Genomic DNA, 12,741 nt, shown 5'->3' with positions numbered 1-12,741 from the left:
CCGATCAGCAGTAAAGAATATATTCTGCACAATGGGCAGACATTATTCGGATAAAAAGGATTTTCTTGTGAAAAACGTCCCCCCATCAGGGTTTTTGTTCCACAATGTGACTGCATGGTGAATTACCTGGAAATTCTCCCTGATTCGATGTGGCGTCACAGATTTGGGAATGGCGATCACATTCCTCTCGATATGGAACCGGATAAGAACCTTGTGTGGAGAAACAAAATAACTACATTTTATAATTGGCAGAAGAACCCATCATATATCCCAACCATGTAAACAGCGAGAAATGCCAGCTTCGGCTTGAAAACGTACGTTGATTATGTTTCTGTAAAGATCCTTTGCATGTGTGATAACAGTTAGGGATGTTATTAAGCTACACAGCCTCAAGGCATTGAGCAACTACTAAGGCCATGGCTACACAGAGCTGGATATTTCATATATCCTGGTTTTTCAGATATCCACATAGAAAAATATCTAGGTCTACACGGAGCTGGATATTGCATATATCCCGGTTTTTCAGATATCCACATAGAAAAATATCTAGGTCCACACGACAAAGATATCTAGGTCTAACAAGCACACACACAGTAAAGTCTTCAGAGATATCCGGGTTCCCTGTCTACACGGATCCAGTGAATCAGATATTTTTCAATGTCTTCACTTATTTATCCGGTTAAAAAAATATCCAGCTTCACGACCGAAATATCCAGCTTCATGTGGCTGCAAGCCCCAACAGCACAAAAAAATGTCTAGCTTCAGAAATATCCAGCTCTGTGTAGCCATGGCCTTAGAATACTGCTACTTCTGCTTAGCTCTACTACTGTACCTGTGCTGGGGTTTTGTTGTACTTCTCAGCGATGGCCTTGATCTTGGGTTCTTCGAGCAGAGTAGGTTCATCGGGCTGAGCCCTTTTGGAAAAAAGAAAAAGGTGGACATGACACAACATATACAGCTTAGCAGATCAGAGTGTACTATAGCACTGTTTAACATTTTTATGGGTCCCTTAATTTTTGGATAACTACATTTTTCTTTTAATTATTATTATTTCAAAATATTTTCAAAACATTTTTTACCAAAACCAAAAAAATGCAATGATTTTTCTAAGTAATTTCATGACTAAATAAAAGAAAAATCTAAGAAATTCTATAAATTAGAAAACAAATGTTTAAGAAGTAGTGAAAATAGCCGATCTACAAGCTCACAACGTGGTGCAAAGCGATGCAAATGTCTCATTTCTCTTTTGGGTCACAGGCTAAAAAGGTTTGGGAACCGCTGTACTATAGCATAACGCAAAACAATGTGACATTACACAACATGCTTGGCCAGTCATTCGCCATCTCTCACCAAGGTCTGGTAGGCGACCCCAGGGGACTGTAGGCTGTGACTGAGATATCCTGTGAGTGGCAGTAGTTGATCAACTTCTCCTGTGTCAGATATGGGTGGCACTCAATCTAGAGAGAGACATGGTCACTCAATGTCAGTAACGTGGCATGATCTTTCATCATGACTTCCCAAACTTTTTTGTCTCAGGGCACCCCATAAATATTTCTTTAATCCGAGGGACCCCTACATTATAATTTTCACTCCCAGCACCTTATATTTATAGCATATCGTCGTTGTCGGTTGGAAACCTTATATGTCCAAACCGTTCGTTTTGTATTTATCATCTATAAACTAGTGAAAACAGCCGATCTACAAGCACACAACGTCTCGCATCGCGAGGCGTTGTGTGCTTGTAGATCGTCTGTTTTCACTAGTTTTGTGCGACAGTCTTGTATGATGAAGCAGGGCTTTACTTTACCAAAAGACGTACACATTTGAAACTTGTAGATACGAGGTTTCGTCCCGACAGTAACGATACTTTAGTGATTATGTTGCGAAGAAAACATTGAGATAATAGCCATTTTGGTTAGAACTGACTGAAAATAACTTTGTAATTCCAAATATTATCAAATTATCTCGCGGCACCCCTGGACTGCCGTCACGGCACCCCAGGGTGCCCCGTCACCCACTTTGAAAACCCCTGATATAGAGCATAGCAGTGGGCATGGTTTACTGCTGCCACTAAAAAATCTCCCATTCATTTTCCCCAGACTTTTACAAAAATATTTATATATTTTTTTATGACCATAAAACCTTTGATTCTGTGAAAAGAAATATTTGAATATTTAATAATAATACAAACCATTTAATAAATACGCTTTGTTTAGCGATTTTTCTTTTTTTCTTTTCACAGAATCAAAGGTTTTATGGTCATTGATTCACCAGGATCCAGGGTGGCTTGGTACTAGGCGTAAAATAATTGTTATAAATATCTACTTTAAGTCTATGGGGAAAATGAATGGGAGATTTTTTTGTGGCACCAGTAAACCACGCCCACTAAATGGTAAATGGTGCATGTGTATAGCGCCATTTTTCCAAGGCGCTTTACATAGATTGTGCATTACATTCACCCATTCACACACACATTCATACACCGATGGCGGAGGAAACCATGCAAGGCACCAACCTGCTCACCGGAAGCAACCAGGAGTTCAGAGTCTTGCTGAAGGACTCTTCGGCATGTGGACAGGGGGAACCGGGATTTGAACCGCCGACCCTTGATCATTGGCCAACCTGCTCTACCTCCTGACCCACAGCCACCCACTGCTATGCCCTATTGCAGGGTTCCCCAATAGGTGGCCCATGGGCCATTTGCGGCCCGTGGGGGGCTATTGTCTGGCCCCCACCAACCCCAGTAATAATGGTGGTATAAGAGCAGCAACAAAACTAGTATATCGTCATTGTCGGGTGGAAAACCTGTATCTCAAAATTTGTCCGTTCTTTCGCAAAGTAAAGCTCTGCTTCATCAAACAAGGCCGTCGCACAAAAGTAGTGAAAACAGCAGATCTACAAGCACAAAACGCCTCGCGGTGCGAGGCGTTTTGTGCTTGTAGATTGGCTGTTTTCACTAGTTTAAATCATTTTTGAAATGATAAATGCAAAACGAACGGTTTTGGACATACAAGATTTTCACCCGACAACGACGATATCCGAACTGTCACTGGAGTAGCAGGAACGCCACCGTCGCCCCCTGCAATGTTGCGGCCCTCGGCTTGGTACCCTAGACATGATTTGGCCCTTGGGGAAAACTAATTGGGGAACCCTGCCCTATTGGCTTTAAAGAGTGTTGAATGTCACCTGGTTGGTGGCCGGCTTGTACTTGAGTCCTGGCTTGTTTAGAATGGCTTCCATCTGCGCCTTGTTGAAGTTGGAGATACCGATGGCTCTAACCAAGCCAGCATCCACCAGCTGCTCCATTGCCTGGACAAACAGAATGCTGGAATTAGCAGAGGGTAATGCTTTTAAACACTATGATTCCTTAAAGGGGCACTAGAATATTGAGCAACTAGATGTTTCATTTTAATCACCTCTGTTGTATAACATTTGTTATTGCTCTGTCACCACTAGGGATGGGTATCGTTCACCTTTGAATCGATACGATACCTTTTTCGATACCTGGGAATCGATACGATACCATTTTGATACTTTTTGAGGTGATGATGATGATCACACAGTGTGGCGGAGCGGAGAGTATAGACGCTGGATAATCATCATAATAATAAACATTATAGGCTATTGTTGGCTATTTTCCACAGTAACGAGTGTAGCCTACTAAAGCAGTCATTAAACACTCAGTAGCCCAACTGTTACAGATGACTTTGACCTCCAAGGACCTTCCAGGGAGGGTGTTTTTTTTGTGCGTCTTGCCGCATCACCCTTTCTTGTTTATTTTTATTTGTATTCTTTTTTTTTTTGCTAGTTGTTTTTATCGCTCTGACCTTTGGACACTGCACTATTAGGTTGTGTTAGTAGTTTTCTTTTAGTATTTCTGCTCATGACTGTTATGGTCACTTTGATTTGGGCACTGTATTATTTTTTGATAGTCGTGCTTTAAGACACTTTATGTATATATATTATTCGTTCCCTTTCCTGTTGTACCTTGCTCTTACTGTACTTACTGTACTCTGTTCTTGTTTTTTCTTTTTATCTTTTTCATACTTCTCTGTAACTTTGTAAATAACCTTATACTGCTGTGCTGCCTCTGGGCAACAGATTTTCCCCCTTGGGATAAATAAGGTATCTATCTATCTATCTACTCTTTACTGCTTACCTCCCAGGTGTCCAAGAAGTTGCTGCCATCAGGAATGACCTTGCCGTCTTCATCAAGAGGAAATAGGTTATCTCCTGGCTGCACATGAAGAAACAACAAACACAAACAACAGAAGGTCAGAGCAAGAGATTAAGCTGCCCAGGATGTTGAGACAATAAATATTGACCTAAGAGATAATTATAATCTATGGATCTAATAATAATCTTTATTTGTCAGATATATTGCTGTAATTTGAAATTTGTTCTCCGCCTTTGACCCATCTCAGGGAGCGGTGAGCTGCAGCCGTGCCGCGCTCGGGAATCAGTAGTAGTGATCAACCCACCCAATCCAACCCTTGATGCTGGGTGCCAAGCAGGGTCCCATTTTTACAGTCTTTGGTATGACCCGACCAGGGATCTAACCCTGACCACCCAGTCTCAGGGCAGACACTCTAACCACAAGGCCACTGAGTTGGAGATAACATCTTAGGGGAAGACAGTAAAACATTCTTTATACATTACATACATGGCCTCATTTAGCCTGATTCGTCTTTTAGCCAGTAGCTTGAAGTTGTTTCTTTGTTTCAATAGCTCGTAGCAGTAGAAGTGGTGATGCTGTTGCCATTTTGTGCAGGGTATCAGGGAACATTCACTGATACACAGACATCCACTTAAAATATTAAAATCCACAGATTTCTGCTGGACCCTGCATCTGTGTTGCACTTAGATTTAGGAGCAGATATTCTGGGCTGCAACTACCCTGCATCACCACATGGTGTCACCGTTGAAAAGAAATACCTGACCTTTTTGGAGCTGTGTGCAGCTCCCTATACGTGGCTGTGTGGGTCTGTGTGTGTGTCTGTCTGTCTGTGTGTCTGTATGTAGCCTGACTTCGGCGCGTAACTAGTGCCGCACCATTTACTGGATGGTGGCGCAATATATACATCAAAATGTGCGGCTCGGCCGGGAATGGTGTTCTATTACCTTTCGTTCCGATCCGCCTTACCATGCCGACGTAATCGGCAAAAAACGACGCTTAATTGTCCCCATTGACTTATAATGGGACAATGCAAGAAATCACTTTCAAGTATTTTTCTCTCGTAAACCATAGGAGCTACAGTTTCAAACCTCGGAGAGGAGATTCATAATGATTTTAAGAATGAATCGAAAAATAATTACATCACTCGGCCTCATGGTGGCGCTATAACGGCCCACTTTACGTTTTGCCCCGTAACTCTTGAACCGTAGATCGGAAAATTAAAATTCTTTTTTCCCTGGATTCCTTGGGTCAAGACGCATCTCCCCATATAGGCCACGCCCATTTGCGCCAGGATAGATTTTCCGCCATCTTGAATTTTCTCCAAAACACACTTTTTGCTCCTTTTCCTACATATTTTCTTCAAATGTCACAAAAATCGGTACACATGATCTACACACACACACACACACACACACACACACACACACACACACACACACACACACACACACACACACACACACACACACAGCTCCACTTCACACGGGTGTGATTTTCATTTATAGGTTCCTTCTGTACCTGGAAGCCCATAGGAAAATGGACCAAATAGAGGTCCAGGTAGTCCAGTTGGAGATCCTTGAGAGTCTTCTCACACACACCCCTCACCAGAGAAGGAATGTGGAAGGTGCACCATAACTATATAAAAGGAAATTAGTTTATAGTTTCAAAATTGCATAGGGAGGGAGGACATGTGCATGCATGTGTTAACAGTATTTCCTCGAAGTCGAAGCCTGTCGCTTCACGGAAGACTATGACATCTCGTCTCCTGACTGGGGCATTTTCAAATAAACAATGGCTGTATTCAATTCGATTTGAGTGGCGCAAGCAGTGCAAACTGGCTGCAAATCAATTCTCCCGTGGAATATAAAAATAAAGTAAAAATAACCTTGAACCTCGGAACTTAGAAGGAATAAAATATGGTTTAATGTATATCAACATAATAGCATAAAAGTAGTATAACACAAAAGACGTTTTATGCAGCATTTTTATTTCTCTATTGTAAGTTCCGAGGTTCAAGTTTATCTTTATATCCCACTAAGGTGTTGTTTCTGCCCATGATTCTATATCTGAATTAACAAAACATGCTGAAAATGTGTAGCAAAAGACAGTGGAGGAAAGAAAACTGCCTGGGTTAAACCAGGCTGGATTTAAAAGTATTTAGAATTAGAATACGGTAAGCCTCAAATTCTCCGGATGTTTGGTATAGTCACAGACTCACAGTATGTATTGTATACAGTACTTTAGTAATGAAATGGGATCAAAGCTGGCAGTGCAACCATAATACAGTACAATACATTATAGTGTTATTCAGTTTCACCCAGCGAATGGTTGCTCAGATGGTCATGATGAGCACTGGGGGGGGGGGGGGACACTTAGGGACACTTTGAGACACAGACTGGGCAGGCTTGGGTGAGAACTTCTGCCCTTCTGAGTACACAAGCTCGGCAACTGCCACGCTTAATGCGTTTAAGTATGAGACCATTTTGAAGCTTCCAAGGAGGACATTACACTTTCAAGATTACACACAAATAACCGATTTCATGCTTCCATCACGTCAGTGTTGAGCAGGATTCCAGGTAATTCTCTTGAAACTGACATTATCTGTCCCCTCTCGTTTAGACATCAGGAGGTTCTATTTAAAACAAAAACATAACAAGGCGGGTAATCTGTGTTTTTCGTTATTGGGACAACCAGAGGAGCAGAGAGAAAGATCTGTCCCTTTGGTTATACTATACAATGGTGGAATAGTATCAAACAAAAACTAAACAGGAAAACGTAAGTCAGACAATAACACCAGGGCTCCACTGCAGCCATTTGGTGTTGCGTCATCGTCAACGCAGGGAATGTTCCCTTTTTAATCAATGAAGGGTGCTCCGTTGCCGACGTTGCGCTGCGTTCGGTGGCGGCGCCCAAATTACCTCAGAATTCGCTTGTTTCCTAATTGTGTGCACAGACTGACAGCTTTGGCGCTCCCACATGTGCACACGAATACCAGAAGAGTCGCCGGAAAGAAACTGGCCTGGGCTGATGGTTTATGCCTTTTGATTGATTCATTGAGGTATTTATTAGAAGCTTTGGATAGGAAAAGGTACAGTTTCATGACAGTACAGTTCACTGATACAATGTCAACTAAAAGGAAACTCGGGTAAGGCAAGGCTTATTTGTTATTTTCCATTGAGATCCTTAAAGGTGATACACCATGAAAATTCACTTTTCCTATTTTAAAACCTTTTTTTGGGGTCCCACTAGCACCTTCTATCCTCAAAAAGTCCCATTTCAGACCGTTGTGTCTTTCTCTGGTTTTGGGAAGGTGGAGGTTAAAAGCATCCCACGGGTTCTCAAAACAGGCTGTCCAGATTTGCTGCCGTTCGTGACGTCATAAACGGCCGTTTTTGAAGATTTTTTTTCTTCAAAAAGATGGGGGGGGGGGGGGGGGGGGGTACTGCAGCTGAAAATGCTCTGAGAGCCATTCAAAAATGAGAGGCTCTCTATTCAGGAGTGGTAATTTAGCCTCAAACCTTTTGAAAAACGTTTTTGGGACATAAACAATATGACATAAATACTTTTTAAATGCATGGTGTATCACCTTTAATATCCTTATATACCTATAAACTATGCCTAAACAGTTAAACCTAACCTTATTCCTGACCTTAACCTCAGTAAAACAGTGCCAAAACCTAACCCTATTCCTAATCTTAACCTCAGAAAGATATGCGTAATCCTAAAGTTATTTCTAACCTCATTCTCAGTAAAACAAATACAAGAATAAAAAATCTGCTGCATTCTGCACAACTCACCTTACTGACGATGAACAGCTCCTCTCGTTTGACCAGGCCTTGGTCCATCATGGCGTGGATTCCTGCGCCCACCTCCTCTTCGTTCTCATATACGAATGCACCGTCTATGTGCCTGTAGCCAGCAGAGATGGCCTCCATCACGGCCTCTTTCACCTTCCCCGCTTCTGCCTGGAACCATTGGAATAGAGCAGGGTTCCCCAATTAGTTTTCCCCAAGGGCCGAATTATGTCTAGGGTACCAAGCCGAGGGCCACAACATTGCAGGGGGCGACGTCGGCGTTCCCACTACTCCAGCGACAGTTCAGAAATACTCTGTCACAAGTAAATTCAAAATGCACTTGAGTACAAGTACAAAAGTACTGTCCCTGTGTATTGTATTAGCCCTGGTGACAGAGAAAGTTACACAAAGTTGCACACTTATCCAAATGTATGCCAGCTAGTCCTTGACCACAGATTTACATCTAGGACCAAAATGGAAATAAGCTATGTTTTCTGGTCAATAAAAAGTAAATCAATCAAATAAGTAAATGACCATGTTACAGCTAGAAAATAAAAGTCCCCTTAGATGTGAATTTCTACATGTGACTGGTAAAAGACCATGCTGTGAATATGAGGGACTTAATATGTCAGTAGACTATTGAAATAATGTCTAACAAGTCAACAGGCACCACTGAAACATGAGGCTCCTTGAACAAACAATGAATACGAGCAAAAGACTGAATGTCTTGACTTACCCTCCACGTTCCCAGGCCCAACACAGGCATCTTTGCTCCGGTGTTGAGCGTGACAGACGGTATCATGATGTCGGTTTGCTGCTGACTGTAGAACTCCACTGGTTGCAGTTGCAGGGTCAGTGTAGCACTGTAGCAGCCTCTAATCTGTCAGCCTATCACAGACCTTTCTGCTTGTAAAAGCTGGGATTTAAAGGTGCCTGAACAAGAAAGAAGGAGAGAGAGAGAGAGAGAGAGAGAGAGAGAGAGAGAGAGAGAGAGAGAGAGAGAGAGAGAAAGAGTGTGGAGGGATTGCAGCCCCCTTCTTATACAAGTCAATAGTGGTCAACAGAATAGTGGGACGGGTCTGTGTGTGATTAGTCAGTCTCTCCTTAAAGCCGGCAACCAGGGAGGGACATGACTCTGCACTTTTTAGGGTCGTATAGGCTATCTCAGTTATTGAATCTGTAGAGGCATTGTTTGCATCATGGTTATATAATGCTGACTTTTATTAATTTTGTTAGATGAGTAGGCTACTTGATTACTTGAAAAATACCCATTGTCTGCATCAGAGTACCTCATGATGATTGTTATTGTAACAGATGTTCTGCATCAGAGTGCCAAAGATGTGGTGTGCCTACAGTGTCCCCCTGATTGCCTAACAACAACAAAAAAATACCGTAAACCATTTTCTGATATAATGACAAATCATCTTATTAGTTGTCTCAGGCTGGCTGGTATCAACTACCCTAAGTGAACTGTAACAAGAAGTGGAGACTCTACACAACTATAGTAGTGTTTTTTGTTGTTTGAATGTTTTTAGTTTTCAGGGGCGTTGCTAGCCCCATATAGAACCTCACCCGTCGCTGCATACTGTTGTGCTCAGTATGCAGCGACGGGTGAGGTTCTATATGGAGCTAGGGCGTTGCGGGTTCGAGTCCCGATCCCAACGGCCTTTTCTGCATGTCACTCCCCCTCTCTCTCCCTGTGTCCTGTCTACCTACTGTACTATCAATAAAGGCAAAAAGACCCCCCCACCCATTTTAGCCTTTTTTTGAGTGGTGGTCACACATTCTCCATAGCGTGGCGTGTGTGTATCCGTGTATGTATGTATGTATGTGTGTCTGTCTGTATAGTCTGAGTCAGTATGTAGCCTGCAATACCTTTTCTGACCACACATGTTAAGGGAGGGGCACTGTTGTTCAGGCCAGGCACATTCTCACGCACGCACGCCACGCGCGCGCGCGCACACACACACACACACACACACACACACACACACACACACACGCAGCCTCCACCGCTCAGTTCACACAAGTGTGATTTTTCTTTTTTTTTCTTCTTCATTTTAGCCTATATTTATCTCATAAATAGGCTACTATATCATTATTACATTATTATGAAATACATTCTTTTCGATTAAAGGAATGCTTGTCCCCCACATGAAGCTCGATCAGATCCATTGCTCCAGCCTCCCCCAGAACACTGAGCAGTGGTGTTTACTGTTTATCCTTGTATCAGTGAACCGTTGCCTACTGTCCTGTACATTTTCCTACGCAATTAACCTCTAATAAAGTCTTTCAATCAATCAATCAAGTTGGCTCCAGGCTGCAGCTGACACACACATCACAGTCGAGCAGGGCCGGTTCTAGGGTTCAGGTGGCCCTAAGCAAGATTATTTTAGGTGGCCCCCCACTGACGGACGCGCACACTTATTAACTGTCTTTGAATCGCCAAAACCAAAGTTATAAATAATAATGTCTTCTAGTAGAACATGTGGTGTCTGTTGTTAGCACTCAAGCATGTATCTACTAACTACACATAGGGTTGCCAACTCCCAGAGATTCAAATTAGGGATACATCCTGGCTGCCCGGGCGGCCGAAAAAAAAATGGGCGTTTGAGGGGCGGTCAAAACCCCAGAAATGCATAGAAATCTGCATTTTGGCACAGATCAGACAGTTCTACCTATAACACACAATAAAGTTTACAATGGAGGTAAAACATTATTAGATCATTCTCTCTGGTTAGTTAAAAGCTATTAAAACAGAAACATGTAGGCCTATGCTCTAATGAAAAACATTTCAAAACCAAGATATAACTATTATAATACATATCTATTTCTAGACACTGTTTAGTTTGTCCAAAAACATGAGTGTAATGTTATAACAAGAAAAAACAACAATTGATTTGAATCAGATTCATACAAAACATCACACACCTTCATCCTGTGTTCTTTTAGTCTCAAATTGCAACTTGTAGGCCTATTCAACTCTACAGTATGTGGCATATTTTCAATTCTGTTGTCTTGTGTGAGATCTTAATTTTATTGCACATTAAAATAATAAGTAGCATTTGGATAGGGTAGGAGTGGGCAACTTAGATGATGGAGAGGGCCACTATATTTCACAATCACTCCAGAGGGCCACAATGCATATTGTAAAAAAATAGATCTACAAGCATTGCGATGATCCATTATTTTCAAATTGTTTTAAATTGGAATCCTGAAAAGTAACATTATTATTTAATTTCAAATACATTTATATGTTCGTATGTTAACCTTATGAAATGCAAATACATTGACAAAAAAGACTATAGCACTGGTCATTATGCTACTACTATAGACTGAAGTAATTAAAGTGGGTAACAGCTGAAATCAATAATATATCAGTATTCCGATATTAACCTGTGGGTCTTGGCCACATGTCGAGAGGGCCACTTCACACTCACTCCACAATGCATATAGTGAAAAATAGCTGATATACAAGCTCAAAACGTGTTGCAGTCTTCTCCCTGTGATGTGGCCCCCTTATGGTTGTGGCCCTAAGCGACCGCTTATGTTGCTTATGCCAGGAACCGGCCCTGCAGTCGAGGCTGGCATGTTTACCTCGGATAATGTTGTGAATTTTGGTCTGGACTCCTGCGGTCCGCAACTCCGCATAGAACCCTACACTAGACTTGATCATTAAATAGCTCTGCATTACAACTGAAACTGCAAAATCCCAATAACATGTATCCATGACTACTTTAACATTTACATACAAATATTAATATTAATAAAACAGAGTGGAAAAGATCAGGAAATACGTACAGCTTCCGTCAATATTGTCCAATCAACTGAGGACGTCCGGTCGTGGACTTCGAAATAAGAGCAAGGTTAACGAATGGAATGGTAGGCTACTAGTAGGCCTACTTACGATTGTTTGTCAGCAGAGGTAATACTAATGAAAACTTTATGGAAAGAGAAACTGTTTCATGCTGTCTGTTCATTGTGGGATTCTTTTGTCAACGTGTTTTCTTTTGCATGAAATGTTGGTTAATGGCGACCTCTACAGGCGATCAGGGTGAACAAGCACATGAGAAACAACATTTTTAAACACATAATTCAATTTTGAATTGCGCTGTGTGCAGTGGTGGAAAGTACATGTAGGCTACTCAAGTAGGCTACTGTATTTAACTACCATTTTGATGTATTTTTTTTTTACTTTACTTGAGTATTTCCAATTTTCAATTTTTTGTCGCAAAAAAGATTTTATACATTTGGAAACTTTTGAAATGGGACATTCTGCATATTGAGTATTTTTACTTTTGGTACTGTAAATATATTTTGATGCCAATACTTTGTACGTTTACTCAAGTACATTTTTAAATAGTCTACCGGACTCTTACTTGTAAGTTGTAACAGAGTATTTCTACATTTCTACTAGAAAATGTGAGTACTTCTTCCACCTCTGCCTCCAGGCTATGTAAGGCATTGGTTCTCAAAGTGGGTTCGGGGACCCCCAGGGGTCCTTGAGGGAGTTCCAGGGGGTCCCCGGCTAAATGATAGTTAGGAACCAAATGGACCCTCAGTTATGGGTATGTAACTCGCTCAGAGAACGTACAATTGGAACCAAATGTACCATTTGTACACTGAGTAAAATTAACATTGACTTTACAACATAAATTAGGGTCTCAAGAGATAGAAATGCCATTAAATGGGGGTCTGTAGCCTAATGCATGTCAAACTGGGGGTCCTTGAAATGAAAATGGTTGAGAATCACTGCTAGAGCCCTAAAAA

At 41.6% G+C, this 12,741-nt stretch overlaps 1 protein-coding gene across 1 annotated transcript in view; it reads right to left on the bottom strand.

Annotated features, from left to right (window-relative positions):
• Positions 1-11,804, bottom strand: part of LOC308309031 (aldo-keto reductase family 1 member B1-like) — a 45,288-nt gene extending 33,484 nt beyond the window's left edge. Inside the window, exons 1-9 of the transcript XR_013963303.1 lie at positions 11,773-11,804; positions 8,708-8,904; positions 7,975-8,142; positions 5,696-5,812; positions 4,160-4,237; positions 3,187-3,309; positions 1,351-1,457; positions 833-914; positions 127-210 (exon numbers count right to left, since the gene is read on the bottom strand). The gene's annotated coding sequence lies outside the window, so the exon portion shown is untranslated. The remainder of the gene's footprint in view (positions 1-126; positions 211-832; positions 915-1,350; positions 1,458-3,186; positions 3,310-4,159; positions 4,238-5,695; positions 5,813-7,974; positions 8,143-8,707; positions 8,905-11,772) is intronic.
• Positions 11,805-12,741: the final 937 nt, after the last annotated feature.

Source organism: Nannobrachium achirus (assembly GCF_963921795.1).
Source record: "Nannobrachium achirus genome assembly, chromosome: 23".
Lineage (NCBI taxonomy): Eukaryota > Metazoa > Chordata > Actinopteri > Myctophiformes > Myctophidae > Nannobrachium > Nannobrachium achirus.
The sequence above is the reverse complement of the archived record's forward strand: the minus strand, read 5'-3'. Positions and strand labels throughout refer to the sequence as shown.